The sequence below is a fragment of the Heterocephalus glaber genome, unplaced genomic scaffold (assembly GCF_053883595.1).
Source record: "Heterocephalus glaber isolate CG9 unplaced genomic scaffold, H.glaber_assembly_v1.0 deba00001608, whole genome shotgun sequence".
Taxonomy (NCBI): domain Eukaryota; kingdom Metazoa; phylum Chordata; class Mammalia; order Rodentia; family Bathyergidae; genus Heterocephalus; species Heterocephalus glaber.
This window is the reverse complement of record NW_028258379.1, coordinates 4,797,773-4,819,442: the sequence shown is the minus strand read 5'-3', so window position 1 is coordinate 4,819,442 and position 21,670 is coordinate 4,797,773. Positions and strand designations below refer to the sequence as shown.

The window sequence follows — 21,670 nt, the reverse complement described above, 5'->3', positions numbered from 1 at the left end:
GCTCCAGGGCTTGTAGATTTTCTTCCTGAGCCCTCCTCCGCCCCAGAAATCCAGCAAATGGTGATACTTTGTAGCTCCCAACAACCAGAGAAGGCAGTGGTCCAGAAAGGCACTCAAGTACTAAACATGGTCCCAAATGTTTGTGTCCTTTTCGCAACTACAACAAAGACTTCAAAAATCACAATGAACACAATGTTGATGCTTGTAGGGAGGGAAACCTAACAGATACCTATTACAAGCTATCTTAAGAAGGATCCAGAGACTAAGGAAAGGAAGCCCAGAAGCCAGAACTGCAGACCCAACAGGAAGATTACTCTCCAGGGCAACAAAGCTTTGACTGTCCTAATCCCAGGATTTAGGATCCTTGAAAGCAACCGCATTCCAGACAACAGATACTGCAACCCAATAAGCAGCACCCCTGTCCCAGTACCTCACATCAACCCACCACTTCGAGGGAAGACAGAGCAAGAGCCACCCAAATGATTTAAATAAATAAATTTATGCAAAGACCTGAACAATGTCATCCCATACACTCTCTAGCTTCCTTTAAATTCTGTGGCTCAAAGGGCCAGGGATTTAGCTCAGGGGTTCCACCACCTGCCTCACAAGCGCAAGGTCCCAAGTTAGATTCCCCAGTACAAAAAAAAAAAAAATTCTGTGGTTCGATCAGGAAGCAACAGTATCATGGATTATCTGCTTATTTAGTGGAGGAAAACATGAGAGTTTAATAATGTCCTATAGGGCTGGGGATTTAGCTCAGGGATTTCGCTGCCTGCTGCACAAGCGCAAAGACCCAAGTTCAATCCCCGGTACAAAAAAAAAAAATAATAATAATAATAATAATAATAATAATAATAATGTCCTATAAAGGATTTTCTCTCACACTTTCGGATATGGTCAGGACAACGCACATCATCTGCACGATCATGGAAATACAGGGCTCTTAAGTCAATCCTGACACTCAAGGATTTTAAAAGTTGGTGCAGTGGTGCACACTTGTAACCCCACTACTCAGGAGGCTGAGATAGGAGGATCCCAAGTGTGAAGTCAGCTTGGGCAATACAGTGAGACCCAGCCTCAAAAAAAAAAAAAAATTAAGACTATGTCATAAGCATATTACAGGAATGTTTACATCTATAGTCGAAGGCATAATAACACGGAGACAGTTTCATCTGCGCACTTGTCCATATCCATCTGAGCACACTGTACACCCGCTCAGATATGCGCAGCTATATGCAGCTTCAATAATACTGGAAAGGCAAAGGGTGACAGGACTTACGTGTCTTACGCACATGTTACTGACGATTGTGCTTCCTAAAACATGAAATCAATTTCCTTACAAATCACAAAGAAACCAACAGGAAAATAATCAAAAGATGTGAACAACTGAGGACCTAGAAGGGGACCTAAAAATTAAATATTAAAATAATTTGTAAAAGGTTATTCATAAAAAAGAATATTAAACAATGAAAATGAATGAATTACATTTACTTGTGTTGATATGGAAGAATTTCACAGTTGCCAGGGAGAAAACAACTTGCAGAAGAACGTATGATTTACAGCGAGGTGGAAAACTGTAAAATACTGTGCCACTGGGAGCTTTGGGGGGTCTGATTCTCCACCCGTACAGCTTGGTATGGCTGTTGTTCATGCCATCCATTATGGGCTACAGGTACTTTGAAAGTCAACCTTAATGCCTATGTGCTACAAAACCCTAAAGAAATGCAGCTGACCCTGGTGGGGTGGCCCATGCCTACAATCCCAATACTGCTGGAGGGTGAGGCAGAAGGATCACAAGTTTGAGTCCTGCCTGGGCAACTTAGTGAGACTCTGTCTCAAAAATTTAAAGAGCTGAGGGCCAGGCGTGGTGGCACCTGCCTATGATCCCTACACTCGGGAGGCTGAAGCAGGAGAAACTCCAAGAGTTTGAGGCTGGCTTGGACTTCAAAAAAAAGAAAAGACAAGAAAAATTAAAAGGATGGGCGATGTAGTTCAGTGCTTTTCTGTGTTCAATCCCCAGTACTTTTTTTTTTTTTTTTTTTTGGCACCGGGGATCGAACTCGGGACCTTACACTTGCGAGGCAGGCGGAGGAACCACTGAGCTAAATCCAAGCTCGGGCCAGGAATTTAGCTCAGTGGTTCTGGCACCTGCCTCACAAGCACAAGGTCCCAAGTTCTATCCCCAGTACCAAAAAAAAAAATTTCAAATCTCACCAGATGTGGTACCTGTAATCTCAGAACACAGACTCTGAGGCAGGAGGATTGCTACAAATTCAAGGCCAGCCTTGAGTACACAGTGAGTTCAAGGCCAGCCTGAACTACATAGCAAGACCCCATCTCAAAAAAAAGGAAATCTTCCCCCAAATTAGTGCTCTTTTCTCTTCTTTTTGCCTTTGTGGTTCTCTTATCTTTGCTTCCAAAGAACCAGTTGTTTCTGCATGACTGCACTGCTAATTAGGAATTCAGAACAGATCTCCCCTGTCAGCTCCCCGAATTCTGACTATTTGGTAGGGCTCAGATGAGGGGAAACAACTAGAAGATGAACAGCACTGTGATTTAGAAGCTGTCTTTTCTAGCTTAACAGGTATCCCTTTGTTGAAAGTAGCTGAAATCCAGCAGAGAGAGGGGAGTCTCTGGAAAGTAGGTTGGGTTTGTCCAACTCTGAAATCATCCCTGCCAGAGCTTAGCAAACTTGTTTCCATTTCTTTTTTACCTCAAGAGAAACAACCAGATTTGTTTCTAAATCTTCCCTGAAGATACATATTTGCCAATCCTTGGACACAAGGTTAAGATCTGATAGAAGGGACTATTATCTCAGGACAAGACCCAATGGCTTTTTTGCCTACTAAGATATCTCTGTTGTTACTTGTAGCACACACAATGATTCCATTAGAAAGTTATCTGGCTCTAATAAAAAACTGTTTTCTATTTCTGAGATTACTTTTTCTTTAGCATATCTTCTGGGGCATTACAATATTTACAATTTATTAATTTCCTATGATGATTAAACTTCCTCCAATGTACCTATCTCTTCTTATCTCTTATCTCCAATGACCATGTATACAAAATTCTTTTATTTTGGGCCAGGGATTTTAGCTCAGTGGTTTTGCTGCCTGCTGCCCAAGCGCAAGGACCTGAGTTCAATCCCCCGTACAAAAAAAAAAAAAAATTCTTTTATTTTCATGGAATTTCAAACTATGACATTGCTAGGAAATGTTTTCCTTCTCTCAAAGTCCTTCCCATGGAAAGAGGCATGGTGATACATGCCTAGAATTCCAGCACTCAGGAGGCTGAACAGAAAAAGTTCACGAGTTGGAGGACAGCCTGGGCTACATAGCAAGACCCTGTCTCAAAAAACAAAACAAACAAAAAAGAAAAGAAAAGCTTCGGGCCAGGGATTTAGCTCAGTGGTTCCAGTGCCTGCCTCACAAGCTCAAGCAACCAAGTCCGATCTCCGGTACCAACACCCCCCCCCCCCAAAAAAAGAAAAGAAAAGCTTCTCCAGAGAAAAATATTCCTGACCTCAACCCCAGCCTCCAAAATACACAGAGATTTTACCAAGAAATACCACTTTTCACCAGGCATGGTACATATCTATAATCCCAGCACTCTGGGAGGCTGAGGCAGGAGAATCATCAATTTAATCCCAGACTGGGGAACTCAGCAAGACCTCGTCTCAAAATAAAGAAAATAAATAGGAAGGGCTGAGGTGTGGCTCAGTGCAAAGGCCCTGGAGTCAACCCCTAAGAAAGACAGAGAGACAGACAGACTGGTGGACAGGCATTTCAGGCTCAGAAGCCATGTCCTTAAATACAGTAAGAAACCTCTCACCGAGCAGCAGATATCTAATGCAGTCATTCATCCTGGGGTTCTGTAGAGCATTTCACTATAGGTTATATTATGAGCTTTTTCCACTTGAAGTAAACAGATTGATCTAATGGCCAAACTAAAATGGGGCTGTGTTCGTGTCTAGTCCCAGCTCTGCTCTGGTCTCTCTCATTTAGAAAAAAAAAGAAAAAGAAAAGAAAAGAATGCAAGGAATAAATAAACATGTTTTTCCCTAATGCTGCAGTTAAATGTTGCAAACCTGTATAATAAATTAACCAACAGAACTGGTTTAGCAACAAATGAGAAACTCCAGGTCTCTAAATTCTAACCCTGGGTATGTCACTGATTTGAAAGGCGATCCAAGAGTATTTATCATAGGTTAAATGTGATGTTTACCGGGCTTAGGAACCACGGTCTAAAATAAGAACCCACCTTCATGAAAACTCAGTAATAAACTCTGATACCAAATGTCTAGGTGGAAAGGAAAAAGTTCTAATTCTACATACTTTGACTAATCACTGTGAAGTTTACAAGAGTTTAGAAATACTAAAATAAAAACATGCAACTGTCTGCAGAGATCATGTCTAAGCAAAGACTGCAAGAATAGAAAGTGAAAATAATAGAGGGAAGAAACTGCTTCAGGGAGAGAGTGCATGAGCAAAAAAACATAAAAATTTAAAAGCCACTTAAATTCTTAACAGACTTTTGTCTGCTTCCATGACCCTAACCCAGGACTACACATTTCTTCGTCTAATAAAGGGGAGCCAATTAAAGAAAATGCAAGATTCTCTCTGTCCCATTGGCCTCTCTAATTCCACCAAAACAGGGCTCATTAGATTAAGCTTTTACCCACTGTGACCCAAATGGTTCTGTTTCATCAGAAATAAGAGAAAAAGGGCGGGGATTTAGCTCAGTGGTTCCAGTGCCTGCCTTGAAAGAGCAAGGTCCCAAGTTCGATCCCTGGTACCAAAAAAGAGAGAAATAAGAGAAAAAAAATCTTAAATGACTCCAGCAGTTAGACAGCTCTAAAAGGAAAGCAGTATCATTAGAATGTGAGGAATAAGATGGAGAATGAAGGTCCCTGACACCCTGCAGGGACAGGGAAACCAGCAGGTAGAGAGTGACCCTCTCATCAGAGACAGAAATGGTCAGGGCACATGAGTGTGGAAAGCAGTGCAAGGGCCACCGGGGGAAGACGCAGCCACCTCAGGATCCACTCACTCGCCCATTCTTATGGGCTAGAAGATAAAATTAAACACGAGACGTGCTCCAAAAATGAAATCAATGTTCAAGCCAGGCACAGTGGCATGCATCTGTAGTCTCAGCTACTCAGGAGGCTCAGGCAAGAGGATCACTGCAAGTTCAAGGCCAGCCTGGGCTATGTAATGAGCTCAAAGCCAGCCTGAACTACATGGCCAGACTCTGTCTCAAAAACAAAACAAAACAAAACGAAAATCTAAAACATCAAGATGGCCCCGAGCTGTCAAAATTGAAGTTAAATATTTACAATGACCAGACAGACTCTAGTCACAGTGGTACAGGAGCTCTTCTAGCTCTAGCTCTTTCCTATCAAAACCCTTTGTTTGCTGTAAAGATGTCTGGGTAAATACTGTGGTAATATAAACCCAGAGACACACCTCAAATCAGGACAGGGATGGAAAACGACACGAAGTGGGTCTGATTTCTGACCTAATACCAAAAAAAGAAAAAAAAACCTACACTAGTAAGAGTAGAATGACTTTCTCCCACTGGCTGACATTTTTCTACAGAGTCTCTTTCCCTGCATCGCACAGCAGGGCTCAAGCTCCCTTAACTCACTTCTTAGAGTGTAATTAACAGAGAGAGAACCAAATTTATAGATCTGGCAACTCCCAATGCTGAGCACACTCCAAACAGAAGCCAACTTTTTTCCCATCGTGAGTGGTATGTGCCATGTTATTCTTTTTTTTTTTCCATGTTATTCTTGAAACTTAAGTGGCTAAGGAAAAGAGTATCAAACACATAGAATAAAGGAACTGAAGCCAGTAGAATACCAAAAAAAGAACTCTTACATATACAGTTGAGAACTACATGTTAGTATCAATTTTTCTTTCTTCAGTGAACTCTGTGAATGAACCATGTTCTTGCCAGGGGTGGTGGTGCACACCTATAATCCTAGCACTTAGGAGGCTGAGCCAGGAGGATTGCAGTGAGTTTGAGGCCAGCCTGGGCTACATAGTGAGTTCAAGGCCAGCTGAACTACTTAGTGAGACTCTGTCTCAAAAAATAAAGCCTTGTGGCTCCGGCCCCAGCCTAGGGCTCTGCTGGCCATGGCTGGAACAGACTTGGCCATCAGCTTCTGCAGCCCAGCACCACTAAGGATAGAATATCTCCAATTTAATCTCTCAGAACATTTTTATGAACTAAAACCAAGCCCCTGCCTTGGTTCCCCACTGCTCATGAGGATACAGCCTGAACCCTCTTTGACACAAAGCCTCTATGATCCCACCCGAAGCATCTCTCCCTGTCCTCTCCCACCACACTTTGCCATGTACCTGTGCTTTTCTGCAGCCTGCAATCTGCTCTTCCTGATGCCCGAATCCCCACCCCCCCCCCCTTTGGGAGCTGCACTCCAGAACTGAACGCAGTAACTAACACTTCCTGCCCTCTGGCTGCAGCACTGTCTGCCACCTGAGTCTCGGGGACACCACAGATTCTTCCAAAAGCCTGCGTGTTTTAGCTTCCCTTTCACTCCGAGGTTATACAAATTGGCTCAAGTAATTCAGCTAGTATGTGACAATGCCAGAGTCTGAACTGAGGGAAGGATGACTGCAGGAGCTGTGCATTAACAGCTTCTTGATACCTCAGACATTTCCACAAATCACTGTGTCTCTGGCAGGAACTCGCATACAGAATGGCTCCTGCTGAAGGCCCGGTAAATTATACTGTGTCCTGTGAGCGCACAGAGCCCATGTGAGTTCTGCTCCAGTCCAGGAGGCAAGAGGCAGACTCACAGCACCCCAGACTCATGACTTTACCCCCTTTCCTGTCCTGTCTCCCACCTACCCACATCCATACCCCTCCAAAAAAAATCAGAAGAAAAATGATTTAGAAGACAAGGATAAGAAAAGTATTCAGCCCTTCGTTCACAGTGGTGCACACATTAACGGTGAGTTTGTAAGTCACCAGGCACACGGAGCCTGAAGGAACATGCTGGATCATTCCAAAACACACTCTCCCTGCTCAAACCTGAACTCAGCAGCCGTTGCTAAGAAAACACACAGCCAACTGCGAGACAAGGTGGGTGACTCACAGGAAGAAAGGGGTGAGCGTGTTCTCCGCCGCTCCCAGTGTCACACCAGAGGTCTGTAACTAAAACATCAGCCTGTGCTTACAAACACTCACGGGCTTCTCTTCATCCAGGTCAGAAGGAAATATAACCAGTTCTGGATGAAACACTTATAAAATTACTTATTACCCAGCAAAGCTGAACCTTCCCACAATGAAAAAAAGTACAAAGACCACAAAGGTAACATTCTTTTAAACAAAGATCTATTAACAGAGGGAAAATTCTTACTCCATGTCACCAAGTAAGCGACAATGAAGGATATTCTGACAAGAGCATGCTGGTAACCTATTTTCAACCCCAACATAAAGGTGCAAATAAGGCTGGCAGTGTAGCTCAGTGGTAGAGCATTTGCCTAGCATGCTTGAGGCCTTAAGGTTCAATCCCAGTATCAGCAAAAATACATAACACATATGTTTAACTTTTTAATAAACAGAATTTATGACAGTCATTCCTTTTTTTTTTCTTTCTAAATCATTAGCTCTAATGTTTGAACTAAAAGTCCTAGCTCACATTGTCCTACCAAATAATCCCATCCTTCATTGGCTACAACTTACAAGAGAACTAACAGCTTACAGACCTTTGAGTTGTGGGTTTTTGGGTTTGGGGTGGGGGGGCTTGAAGAAGAATCTTGAACAGCTTTGTCTGTTTTGTTGGAATTTATACTTAAGACAAAAATTTCTCCTGTTGGGGGGAGGATGGGATAAAATAAAATTTATTTTTCAAATTCCTGAGTAATTAGCACTTTTAAATGAAAATTAGCTAGCTCCAGTGGTATGATGTATTAATAATGGATCACACAGACATAGCGAAGCATGACGATACAGCAGGAGTTTGCTCAGGATACCATACTTGCGCTCCACCAAAGCTTGAGAAAATGGGTAGCGTTTTTCTGGGAATCAATTCTGTCTTCTGCCTCCAAACGTAATCATCTCACAGCCTGATCCCAGACAAAATGTTATCTTTAACTCTGAAGGGAGCATGGAGTATGCTACCAAGATGAGTGGATTTTTCGTTGTTTTCCTGGGCCTCACACACTCTACCAAAAAGCTACATCCCCCACCCAAAGATTTTTAAAAATTATTCTGCATCCTGACGTGCCATACGCTTATCTTCAAATGAGACAACATAATTGCTGAAAACAATCCTTAAATTTACATGCAAAACTGCACAAAAAACCTTCAAAACTTGTTAATATCTACCCTTCCCCAAAATGTCCTTTTCAAATTAAAATTTTCCCTCAAGCACAGTAATCCCATTTTTTAGCAGGGCATAGGTGTGTATTTCTTTCTTACTATTCTGGAATACTGGCTGTAAATACAATGCATAACATGATGGTAGATGTACATATCCATCATAGTAACAAGTGTACTTATTTTTAATGACTTTTATGGTACAGGAATAGATGTAAATGTGTCTACACTGGTTGTTTTGTTTTACCCATCGTTTATATAAATGAGCTCTCAACAAATTTTATCTATAATTCCTGTGATTCAGTTTAAAATTTGTACCTGGAACCTTACTATTCCAAATAATTCCAAGTCCAATTACTTATGGATGAAATGATACATGAAATTCACTTTAAAATAATCCAGCATAAGGGGGCTAGGAGAGGGCACAAATAATACCAGGCTGGCAGGATTTGATAATGACTGGCACTGAGTAATGGTTACGTAAGAGTTCATTTTATGGTTATCTCTGCTTTTAATATATTTGAAATTCTTTATAATAAAATTTTTAGAATCCAATTTGCTTTTGCTCTAGTGCCAAACACAAGTTTATCATTTTGTTTCACCTACATTGCAATTAACATTTTATACAGCATTTCATTAGCACTGACCGGTGCTCTTCACCAGTGCCACATTTCTAAACTGCATGGTCCTCTACTTATAAGCCTTCTCCTGCTAGAGAACTGGCTAAGGAGAAGGGAAACTGATCTTCATCAATGTGTCAGAGCCTAGATCCAACAAGTATTTACAAAACAAATTGATCTGTTGGATGAACTGAAGAGGGGTACATTTATAAATGCAGACAGAGCAGCTACCTACTGATGACAAACTGTGAACACTGGCAGTACCTAAAGAAGACCGAAAGTTCTCTCAAACCAGGACAAGTAGACTGCATGTTCTAGAGGGATCCCAGAACCGCATCTCAGACTGCAGTTTCCCATCAAACATGGACATGGATAAGGATAAGCTGGAGGCTGATTTTGTTCACCTGCAATTCTGGGTCTCAGGAGCTACAAGCGAGTGCTTTTCAACTCACCATCAAAAGAGGGAAAGCTGGCCTGGATTTAGCTCAGTGGTTCCACCGCCTGCCTCGCAAGCGCAAGGACCCAAGTTCAATTCCCAGTACCAAAAACACACACACACACACACAAATGGAATATGCTATTTTATGGGTTTTCATGCTGTACATGAAGTGGTATAATGTCACTTCCAGGTTAATTGTGATGTTTCAAAATAATTACTAAGATAATAAAACAATGATAGTAACAAACCAAAAAAAAGGATACAAAATGGAATCATAAAAAAAATCAATTCAGGGCCGGGGATTTAGCTCAGTGGTTTCACTGCCTGCCTCACAAGCACAAGGTCCCAAGTGCTATCCCTGGTACCAAAAAAAAACAAAACAAGCTAGATGAAAAGAATCAATTCAAAGACAGAAAAAGAAAATGAAGAGCAGATGAGGGAAAATAGAAAACAAGAAATAGATTTAAACCTAGTCATATCAACTGCTACAATGTCCAAGTATCTCAATTAATAAACCAAAACTGTTATACTGGATAAAATGCAATTTGAATGCTCCGCCCTTTAGCAGAGGCTGGACCTAACCTCCTCTCCAGGAAAGTGCAGTCTAAGCTTGGCAATGTGGGCACACTTGTGACCCCGGCACAAGGCTGAGTGGGAAGATCACAAGGATAACTTAGTGAGACCCTGCCTCAAAATAAAAAATACAGTGGTTCCTTGCATTACGACCGGCCTGACATACATACAACTTGGGTTATGACCAGGATTTTAGTTTTAACTTACAACCAAAGTCTTGAGTTACAACCTGAATGGCGGCCACCTGTGCTTCCAGATGGTCTCAGATACAGAGTTCTGGAAGGAACATTACAACATCCTTTCTTGTGTGGGGTTAGTTGAGAAATCCTGGGCCAGTGTCTCTCTCAGGACACTGACATCTGCCTGTACAAGGGAGAGACTTTGAAGCTGTATAAAGGAGCCTGAGCCTTCAATTGAGCAACTTGAGTTAAAACCAGCCCGCATGAATAAATTAAGTTCATAAGTCAAGGGTCCACTGTAAAAGGGCTAGAAATGTAGCTCAGTGATAAAACAGCCCTGAGTTCAACTCCCAGGATGGAAATGGGAGGGAAGGAGTGGCAGAGGGAGGGAAGAGTAGCCACAAAGTGCAGAGACCTGAGAACTGCCCAAGCACTCACAGAGCAGTGAGGTCATGCTGATGGCATGTTCCCTGGATAAGATATAAGTGAAGCACACATTCTTTTCAGGCACATATGAAACATTTACCAAAGTATATGATACTCTGGGCCATGTAAAAGGACTTGAGCCATACTAAGTATGTTCTTTGACCACAATAAAATTTAATTACAAAAAAAAGATGAAATGGAACAAAGCTTTGTAAATAAGGAGGGGAAGAGGGGTTGAAGGGAGGGGAGGGGATTTGAAAAAAAGGGGAATCAAGATACATCAGGTACAGGTACAAATTCTTCATGATGAATGTGATCATTGTGCATATCTAATTACCAATAAAAAATACCTAAATATCTAAATTACCAATAAAATTAATTTTAAAAATTAAATTACAGGGCTGGGGATTTAGCTCAGTGGTTCCAGCACCTGCCTCGCAAGCGCAAGGTCCCGAGTTCAATCCTCAGTACCAAAAAAACAAAACAACAACAACAAAAAAAATTAAATTACAAATCAATAGCAGAAAGATCTCTAGAAGCTCCACAAATACTTGGAAACTAAGTGATCTACTTCTAAATAATGCAGGGACAAAGAAGAAATAAAAAGGAAAATGTTAAAGTATTTTCAACTGCATAAAAATAAGATCACTACATATCAAAATGTGTGAGGTTTTTTTTGGTACTGAGGATCAAACTTGGGACCTTGCACTTGCAAGCCAGGCTCCGGAACCACTGAGCTAAATCCCTGGCCTGTGAGTTGTATTTTTTTTTAAAAAGATAACATTGGCTGGGGATTTAGCTCAGTGGTTTCGCCACCTGCTTTGCCAGCACAAGGACCCGAGTTGGCTCCCCGGTACAAAAATAAAACGAAAAACTTAAAAAGACAACATTTGTGGATGCTGCTAATGCAGTACTCAGGAGGAAATGGACAGGACTAAATATATCAGAACAGAAAAAGGTCACAAATCAACTTAAAAGCACCAGAATAAAGAGAGCGAATTAAAAGAAAAGAAATAATAAAGAGTAGAGTAAAAATTAATTAAACAGAAAATGGAAAAATATTAGAGAACATCAGTGACACCAACAGCTTGTTCACTGAAGCCAAAGAAACTGAAGCTTCAAGCCTAGGGCTTCTCAGCATCAGTATTTCTGACATTCTGCTTCCCACCATAAACAATAACTTCAAGATGATGGGCCTCAACATAAAACCAGAGACTATACATCTTTCAGAAGAATTAGATCAGATGAAATCTTTGTGACCTTGAGTTAGCCAAAGATTTCCTGGCTATGATACAAAAGCATGGTCCATAAAAAACAAACTGACAAGGCCAGGGATTTGGCTCAGTGGTTCCGCCGCCTGCCTCGAAAGCGCAAGGTCCCGAGTTCCATCCCCGGTACCAAAAAAAAAAAAAAATCACGCATTTCTTCTCCAGTGGTGGGGATTGAACCCATGGCCTGCACAACACTACGCAGGTGTTCTACCATGGAGATCCATTCCCAACCCAAAATATATGCTTTCAACATGCATGACGTTACGTGATCACAGATGCAATCCTTTATTCAGTGAAAGTAGAAAAGAGCACAGCACACAGGTCATTAATATATATGAAAACAAGTCTTTGATTGTTTTGTTTTTGATTTTATTAAAACAAACACAGTGAAGGGCCGAGGATTTAGCTCAGTGGTTCTGGTGCCTGCCTCACAAGCGCAAGGTCCTCAGTTCAATCCCTACTACCAAAAAACAAAAAACAAACAAAAACACAGTGAAGCTTTGGAGGGTAAACTATTGCATTTAATTTTGACATTATTTCTTAATTAAGGTGCAACTAAAGATGTAGTATTTCCTAATAATGATGAGGGGAAATGACTGCGCTTTTTCCAGTGTGGCCTATCCCACTCCTCGGTGGCATGAGGGGCTTCCCTCCCCACAGCCCAGGAGTCACTCCTTCCTCCAGTGTCCTCACCAGACTAACTGTTCCCTCGGGATGGGGACCATGTCTTCTATCTTGGCACAGCAGTCAGACAGCCTGGCTTCCTATTCAAGGCTGGGTAACCCCAGAAAGATCCTTAACATCCCTGATCCCCAGTGTTTTCGACGTAACAGAGGGCTACTGCATGTACATGAGATCAGTGCAGATTTCTCTAAAAGGCCCTGCACAATCTGACACCTGTCGTCACTCCATCATCGAGTTCCCCCCTCCCAGCGCTCAGCCACAATGACCTTCTGATAAATCCACCTCAAGGCCCTTGTACATCTCGTCCTTCTGCTGATCTCCCACACCAGCCTCTTCTCCACAGTACCACGCCACAACAGCATGGCTAGTTCCTTCTCATCTTCCAGTCTCAGCTGTCTCTTACTCTTTTAGACCGGATCTCACTATGTAGTCCAGGATTTCCTTGAACTCACTTTATACGCTGGCCTTGAATTCTCCACCCTCCTGCCTCAGCCTCCCAAGTGCTGAGATTACAAGCATGTGCCTCCATGTCTGGCTCAAGTCTGGGCTTCAATGTCAGCCGAACAGAGAGGCCTTCGGTGGCCTAGTAACTGGGCGGGCCCCTGGTTACTCAGTGTTTCCAAACTGCCTTCTTCCCTTCTCTCCATTCAGTGACAGTCATCCAACATCTGATAAGCACCTACTCTAGGCCAGGCACTGTGCCAGACTCTAAAGGTTCGGCTGTGACTAAAACAACTCTGTGGGAGTGTGCGATGTAGTGGGGAAGAGACACTAAACAAATGAGGGGATACAACACGTCAGGCAGCGTGAGTGCTATAGGAACACACAGTAAATCACAAAAGGAGGCATCGGAGCTGGAGTGCAGTTGTGATTTGAATCTGGGGGCCAGGGAGGGCTCACTGAGATGGAACACGGAGAGGAGAAGAGAAGGGAGCAGGACAGGCAGGAATTCCAGGAAGGGCACAGTTAAGTTCCAAGGTCCTCAAAAAACAAGCAAGTTGGCAACACCTGTAATGCCCACACTCTGGGAGGCTGAGGCAGGGGGGTCACAAGCCTGAGACCCTGTCTCAGAAAATAAATCACAATCAATCCATAAACCAATAACTAAATAAACACAAGAAGCGCGCCTGGCTGTCCCCCTGCCACCTGAATAAAAAGGATAGCAGCAGGTCAGGCCAGGAAGGTGCCAGGGTGGAGGGGCGGAGCCCTCACCAGAGGCTGCAGGAGCACTGTCAAATCTGCCCCGTCCTGGGATCCCAGAAGAGTGGAAACTTGATTCACACTGGAAAATCTGTGATTAGCTTAGTAACACGTTTTCTTTCCTGCCTGCATTCCCCAATACAGAAGAGATCTGAAGCTGCCCTGGGTCCCATTCTAATCCCAGCACCTAGCACAATGCACTGTAGGAACTCGACACACAGAGGAACAAAGCCATGGTCATCTCTATCAAGTGTTTACTCATACAAAACAAGCGTTCTACACAAGCAAAAGGCAACCAGTATTCTTTGCATCCCTGGCACAGTGCCTTGCATATGATGGGAGCTTGTTTGAGTAAATAAATGAATAATTTCATGAAATAATTGAAAACCTATATTTAAAACATATGATGATAATAACAAATGAATGAATTGCTTTTCATCCTCTGCATCACTTACTAAAACGGGACTGATTCCCTTTTTTAAATTTTCCGTTAAACTCCCACTCTAGGGCACCAAGAGTATTTCCTAAAATACAGCCATCTTGACTCGGTTTTTAAACACACCGGGCAATATCCTGCACCACCATCACCACGAGTCCACAGAAATGCTAACAAATCCCTAAGGGTAAACTTAGGCACGGGAGTTCTTACAGCAATCTTAACGCACAATGCTAACTGACCCAAACTAGTTCGATGTTGTTCTTTATTCAAATACAGGCTCATTAACTGTGGCAGGTGGACAAAGACCTGAGAATTTCCTCCTTTCACTTCTTTAGCCTCTCCGGAGTCCTCCCCAGAACACCTGAGGAAGGCTGCACCTGTTCCCACGGCCCAGTGGGGAGCGGAGGAGCTGGGGCCCACAGTAATCACTCCAGGAAAAGCCTTTGGGAGTCTCAACAGTTTTCCAGAAAGAAAACTAGAGAATCGGCCCCGATTTTACAGTCTGTAAACACAAAAATATTCCATACCATAAAAACTGGGCACTCGCTCTCCCCTGGTGACGTTTTCGGTGTCTCAGGGGTAAGTATTCGAATGTCAGCCCCCAGGTGAGATCAACTGTACTCCCCACCCCTAAAAGTGACCGAAGCCACCGTTCCACAGCGACCAGTGTCTGCAACGAGGCCTTCAGAGCCATGAAAACTTTTGGCGGAGCGGACGGAGCTGCCGCTTACCCCACTGGGTGGCTCCGACTTGCCGGTGCTTGTACAAAACCGCGCCTGTGGCGTCCAGCTCCACGCTCCCTTCCACCGGGCAGGAGAAAATAATAACTTTCGGAAGGCACAGGCGTCTACAGAGGCATCCGTGACACCCAGCTTCCGCGCCTCCATCTAATAAAGCGACTAACATCGTTCTGGGCGGCGCTGATCGAACACGCAGCTCCCCTCCCTCCTCGAGCGCGCCCTTTTTCAACCCGGGAAAAACAACCGAAGGAGGAGAGGGTGGCACCGTCAGACCCCAAAGGCAAATTCAGACAACAAAGACCCCAAGTCATCAAAATGGAACTAGAATCCCGGCCCGCCGGCCGCCACCCCGCCCGGGCCCGCTGCGGTCCCCGAGCGTCCGGGCCGGGGTCCTCGCACCCCCCACCAGTGCGCCCGGCCTCGGGGTCCCGGCTCGAGGAGGCTCCGCGCCGCCCGCTCCCGCAATCTCTGCCCCGCGGCGGCGTTCAAAATCTTTCCCGCCCAGGCGTGACGGGAGAAATGAAAACAATCAGCCGAGCCCGGGCGCCAGGCCTGGGCCCCGCGGGGGCGGCCGGGGACGCGGGCCGAGCCCCCCACGCGCACACCGTCGAGCCCCTTCCCGAGCCGGGTGGAGCGGCGGGCCCGGCCCGGAGGTGACACAAAGAAGCCGGGGAGATCAACGCCACCCGCTGGCGTCTCGCCACCCCGAGCGCCCCGCCCGCGGACAAGTTTGCAGCGCCCCGCACGCACCGCGCTCCCCGCCCAGCAAAGCGCCCCGCGGCCGGGCTCGGACCCGGCCCGATCGCCCCCGAGACGCCCCGGCCGCCCCGGCTCCGCGCCTCCCCTGCGTCCCCGGCCCCTCCCCGCCCGCCCGCCCGCCCGCCCGCTCCGAGGCGCACAGAGCCGGAGCCCCGCGCCGCGCTCACCGCTTTCGCCTGGTCGAGGACGAGGCCGAGAGCACGGGCCGGGCCAGCCCAGGTCGGCGTCCCCGCTCGCTCTTCCGTCTGGCAGCGGGCTCTGGACGCAGCCGAGCGCGCTCCGCTCCCTGTCGCTCGGCGGCCGCAAACCACGCCCCGCCCGCCGCGTCCCGCGCTCGCCTCGCGGCCGGAGAGGGCGCGCCCGAGAGCCCGGGGCGCAGCGCCCCTCCCGGCCGCCGCAACTTTCTTCCCGGGCGCAGGACCGCGGGGAGGAAAGGAGACCCGGGTCTGGGGCGGGCGCAGACCGACAGTCCGGTCTAACCCGCGGCGGGACGGGAACCGCACATTCCCGGATGCTTCCTGGCCAGTTCCTGGCCGGTTCCTGTGGGTTCCTGGGCCTGGAAAGTGAGGAGAGAGAAGAGGTGCGAATCTGCTACCGGATCCTGATCAAGGCACGGAGCCCTTGTGGGCCCTTCACAAGCAGAGGGATTTTGATGAAAAATCTGGATCAGTGTTTCTTACGGTGTCGCATAGGGAGCCAGACCTGGGGTCACCTAGACACCACGCGCAGTGCTGTGTCCCTCCCTGCCTGGACGCGCGGCGTGGGGAGCTGCTCAGTCGAAAGACACCACGTAGGTCGTCGGGCTGAAATCTCTGCAGACTAGGGTATCCTTGGGAAAGCCGTCCTGCAGGTGCTGGACTGATTCTCCAGCACTGACTCAGTCCCTGTGCCCTCGGATGATGTCACCTGACTCCCACCCACCTCTTGTGCTGTGCTGCTATTACGGTAGCATTAGGGCACTTGAGCCCCATAGAAAAACCTTCACCTAGGGCTGGGGATTTAGTTCAGTGGTTCTGACGCATGCCTCGCAAGCGCAAGGTCCTCAGTTCGATCCCCGGCACCTCCCCCCCAAAAAAGAAAAACCTTCACCTAGGAATCTGTACTGGGCTAGAGAGACTCTTGTGGGGACGGAACTCAGGGCCTCATGCACATTAGGCAAACATTGTACCCCTGAGCTACATCCCCAGCCCTTGTATTTTACTTTGAGTCAGGGTCTCACTACATTGCTCAGGCTGGACTCCAATTTGGGATCCTCTATCCTCTTGCCTCAGCCTCTAGAGTGCCTGAGATTGCAGGTGTGTCCACTGCGTTGGGCTGAAACTTTGTTTCTTATCGTGATTCCCTAAACGATACCATATAACAACTCTTTCCATAGCATTTGCATTGTATCAGGTAACTACGAATCATGTAGAGTCGATCTGAAGTCTCGGGGAAGCCGGGCATGGTGGTGCATGCCTGTAATTCCAGCACTCAAGAGGCTGAGGCAGGAGAATAGTCAGGAGTTAAAAATACTACTACTACTACTACTACATAAATAAAGTCCATGAGAGCGCCAGGCTTAGTGGGGCACCCCTGTGGTCCCAGCGCTGCGGAGGCTAAGGCAGGATCACTGTGAGTTTAAGGCCAGCCTGGGCTACAAAGTGAGTTCAAGGCCAGTTTGAACTACAAGCGAGACCCTATCTCAAAAAAACAAAACAAAAAAAAAAAATCCATGGTAGGTTGTATGTAAATTTGATGCAAAGACCACACCCTTTTCTAGAAGAGACTTGAGTATCTCCGCAGGGGGTCCCTAAAGGAATCTGTGGATGCTGAGGGAGGGTAGTGCTTGCCTAGGTTAGGCGTTGGTTCCAGGATGAAGGGGGTGAGTAAGAGGTGGTGCAGGAGACCCTCAAAGCCAGGTACTGAGCAGGTGCCCCTGGGCCACTCAAGCACAGTCCCATCCCAGTGGCTCAGCTGGGAGGCTTCATGGAACATACACATCAGTTTGCCCCCGGCTTGGGAGGCTGAGGCAGGAGAATTGCAGGGTTGAGCTCAGCTGGATAGGGAGTTCAAGGCCAGCCTGAAATATATAGCAAGACCCTATCAAAACAAAAATTTTAAAAAAGGAAAACCATCACCTCACTATTATTACTTTTTTTTTTTTTTTTTGGTACTGGGGAACAAACTCAGGACCTTGTGCTTGCAAGGCAGGCACCAGAACCACTGAGCTAAATCCCCGGGCCTATTATTACATTTTTAAAACAATGGCTTTAAAGTATTTATCTGTTGGGTTTCTATTTCGATTTAGTGTCTTAAAAGTCCAAATTCATACTTGTTGTGTGGCTGCAGCATCTTGCCTGGAATTCTCAGTTAAATATGGTACTAGTGGCCCAAACTAATGACTAGGAACAGAGATTAAAACCTTGACCATTGAGTTAACATATATTAAAGGAAAAAATAGTTATAAATTGAACTCACAATATGGGACCATTATCTCAAAAATGTATACCTCTGTGATAATTTCAGAACTTTTCACCCAAGACAATCTAGGGAAACTATTGAAATAGAATTTTTTTTGAGACAGTCTTGCTGTGTAGTCCAGACTGGCCTCAAACTCATGCCAATCCTCCTGCCTCAGCCTCCCGAGTGCTGAAATTACAGGCAGGTGCCATCACACACGACTGGTGAAATGCACATTTTATTGTGTAATTCTTCACAAAACAACCTTGCAACCAACTTGTCATTCCTTATGCACTGAGGTTATCCCTCTTCATAGTATTCCTCCTTGGACTACCTAGGTTTGCACTATGTATTAATAATGGTTTGGATCACAACAAATGTTTATAAAGCAAGAAGAGTTTGGTCCTGGGGTGTCTTCATAGACCCCTTTTGCCTGATAGGATACACACAAGTCAATCTCAGGCTTTGCAGAGCTGTGGACAAGGCACTGTCTATTACCCTTCTCCATTCTATTCCTCGTATTCATTTCTATTCTTTTTCTGTTGCCTTTGTACAGTAAATGCTACAGTCATCATTACAAGAGTCTAGAGATGTAAGAAATAATTTCCTAATTACTGCTCCCTTGTAGGCATCTGTGCTCCAAACCCTCAGTGAGAGGCTGTTGTTCCACACTGTATCTGGTGCACTTACAAGAATCCAGAATACAGTGTCTCAAAATGTTTTCAGATGCCTCCAATAGAGCTTCTCAATTACCTGTGGCTTCTCCCATGCATAGCAATTTAGATATTAAACTAATGCCTACTTTTAATTAGCAAATAAGACTAAATGGCAAGAGCAATGAAATAGATCCTTTACACTTTGAAGTGAAAATTTAAAAAACATAATGCTAAGCCAAACAGAGACACGCCTAGTTTTTCTGCTCTAGGACTGGAGCATTGTAAACAGATGGCTCATGTCCTCCCATCCCTGGGAAAGAGTAAGTGTTACCGTGAGCCTGGCCACACCCACATCCTCCAGTGTACAAGAACACGGCCGAAGTAAGATAACCCAGGCTGTGGTGTCATATCGCTTCTCAGCTATTACTCAATTCAGGCCTCTGTATTTACAGCAGACAGTCCACTGGGCCAAACAGCCCACCTGTGAGACTTCATCCACTCCACTGCAAGTTAATCAAACTGAAAGTGCATCGAGACTTGTAACACAAGCACGCAGCGCACACGGGTGCAAAGCACTGGAGCAGACATTCCATCCATTCCTGCACACTGTCCTTAGCAGCAGGACAGCCATGAGTCACTGCTAAAGACCATCATCTGAGGACCCCAAGGGAGTTTGGCCCTGCTCAGGCCATTCGGGGAACTGAATCCACACATCTGCTAAGTTAGGCATCAACTCCTCTCTGTCCTCACACAAATCGTGCTCAACAAGAGCTATTTCCGTCCCTGCCTCCCGCACTGGACTAGGATCTGTGAGTCTTCATCTCCACCTCCAGAGAGGCTGAGCAAGAGCGGGATGGGTTTCGTCCCAGGACCGGACTCCAGTCTTGTACTTGGGACCACATTGAGAAGGGTGTGGGGCTATGTGTAGGTGACACAACCAAGAGCACAGAATGACTCGTGGCTGGCTCTCTGGGGTAGGCACAGGAGAGTGTGGTCTACACTGGTGTCATCTATTCATCGACTCCAGTGTCACAGAAGATGACAGTGTTAAGGCACTGGCTGAGGGACCAGTGGACTTCAGATCCACACAGAGTGTCTTTTTCTGGAGGCAGGTAGAATATCCATTAATCAGAGGCAGAGTGAGACATTTCATGATTCACCCTGATTTTATTAACACTGTTACTCCTGGAGACAAATGGAGACTCCTCGCACAGCAACACATCGACACTCCGTGCTCACATCCATCTCTGCCTGTCTCAGGACTCCTTCCGTGAGCACTTGTATAAGCCTGTGACGAAAATAGCTGGCCAGGAAAGCAGTGCTGTTCTTGTCCAAAAGCCAGTCAGTCCTGGAAAGGCCTGAACTCCTTATCACGGTCTGGTCTTGTTTCCTGCCAACCTGGAAACTAGCAGAAATAAACGCTGGTGGGTTGCTCCCCCGCCCAGTGTGAGGACTGAGGACTGACCCACTCAGTGCAAAGGGAGCCGAAGCACAGTGCATATCTACGCTGCCAGCTGAAGCGACTCCAGTGCAAGGCTGGAGCTTAGAGAAATTTTCAAAAGAATACTTCACAATTAAAGGAAGAATATATGTGCAGTGCTGAGCACAGGGCCCAGCAAGCAGTGAGCATTTACCAAATAATAGCCTCTGGCACTACAGTTGTTTCAGTCAGTGTTCATGATGCTGAGCAGGGTATTATTTCAAAAGCATTTTTATTGAGTTGGTAAATTAAGGTACTGAATTTTTTTGTTTCTTTGTTTATTTATTTATTGAAACAGGGTCTTGCTCTGTAGTTCAGGCTGGCCTTGAACTCATTATATAGCCACCCAGGCTGGCCTCAAACTCATGACAATCCTCCTGCCTCAGCCTCCTGAGTGCTGGGATTACAGGCCTACACCACCACACCTGGCTAGCAGGACCTCAAGTTCGAGGCCATCCTGGGCTATATAGTGAGTTTGAGACCAGCCTGAACTACAGGGCAAGACCCTGTCTCAAAAAAACCAAAAATAAATAAATAAATAAAGGAAACTGCAATATGTTAACCCTGATCCCAATAGAGATAAAAGCCTAGACAAATCTATTTTACTACAAGATATAAAGATATCAAAGAATTACCCATACAAGCCAGGGATGGTGGTGTACACCTGTAATCCTAGTGCTGGGAGGATGACCCAGGAGGGTGAGTCTGACCTCAGCCTTGATAAATTAGCAATTCAACAAGAGCCTGTCACAGAAAAAAAAAATTATCTATACTATCCCCAGGTGGCTTCACAAGGAAATTCTTCTAAACTCCCAAAGAGCTGATGCTTTAATGCTACAAAAATTGTTTCAGAGTACTTTAAAAGAAGAATAACTTCCAAAATTTTTGTTATGCAGCCAGTATAACATTGACTTCAAAATCTAAGATTACATTTTAAAAATCTATACTCTCACTTATGAATATGAATACGAAAAATTCCTAGTTAAACATTAACAGGAGAATCCAAAAGCACATTTGAAAAATTCTCTATGCAATCTGGCTGCTTGGTTTCACCCAAATAAGTTGAAAGCTTGCATCTTCACAAAACCCTATCCATAAATGTTTATAGCAGCTTTATTCATAGTGCCCTCAGTAGGGAGCAGATAAACAGTGGTACATCCAGATAGCAGAATGTCACTCAGTGATGAAAATGAATGAGCCCTTCAGCCCTGTGAAGACATGAGCAAAGTGGAGAGGGACTGGGAAAGGTTGATCAATGAATACTGAGTTGCAGTCAGATAGGAGCAGGAAGCTTGGGGTGGTACTGTACTTAGGGTCACTGTAGATAATGATGACAATGCTCTTTACTTTTTTTTTTCGAGACAGGGTCTCCCTATGTAGTTCATCCTGGCCTTGAACTTGCTATGTAGCCCAGGCTGG

At 45.3% G+C, this 21,670-nt stretch overlaps 1 protein-coding gene across 6 annotated transcripts in view; it reads right to left on the bottom strand.

The window, feature by feature from the left end:
- Positions 1-16,166, bottom strand: part of Syne2 (spectrin repeat containing nuclear envelope protein 2) — a 335,155-nt gene extending 318,989 nt beyond the window's left edge. For 4 of the 6 annotated variants that reach the window (XM_013067744.3, XM_021247771.2, XM_087195248.1 and 1 more), the window contains exon 1: positions 15,844-16,166. The gene's annotated coding sequence lies outside the window, so the exon portion shown is untranslated. Of the gene's footprint in view, positions 1-7,120; positions 7,285-14,908; positions 15,216-15,843 lie in introns of those variants that run through there. The other 2 variants (XM_087195246.1, XM_021247769.2) reach the window with 2 other exon arrangements.
- Between the last annotated feature and the right edge of the window lie 5,504 nt (positions 16,167-21,670).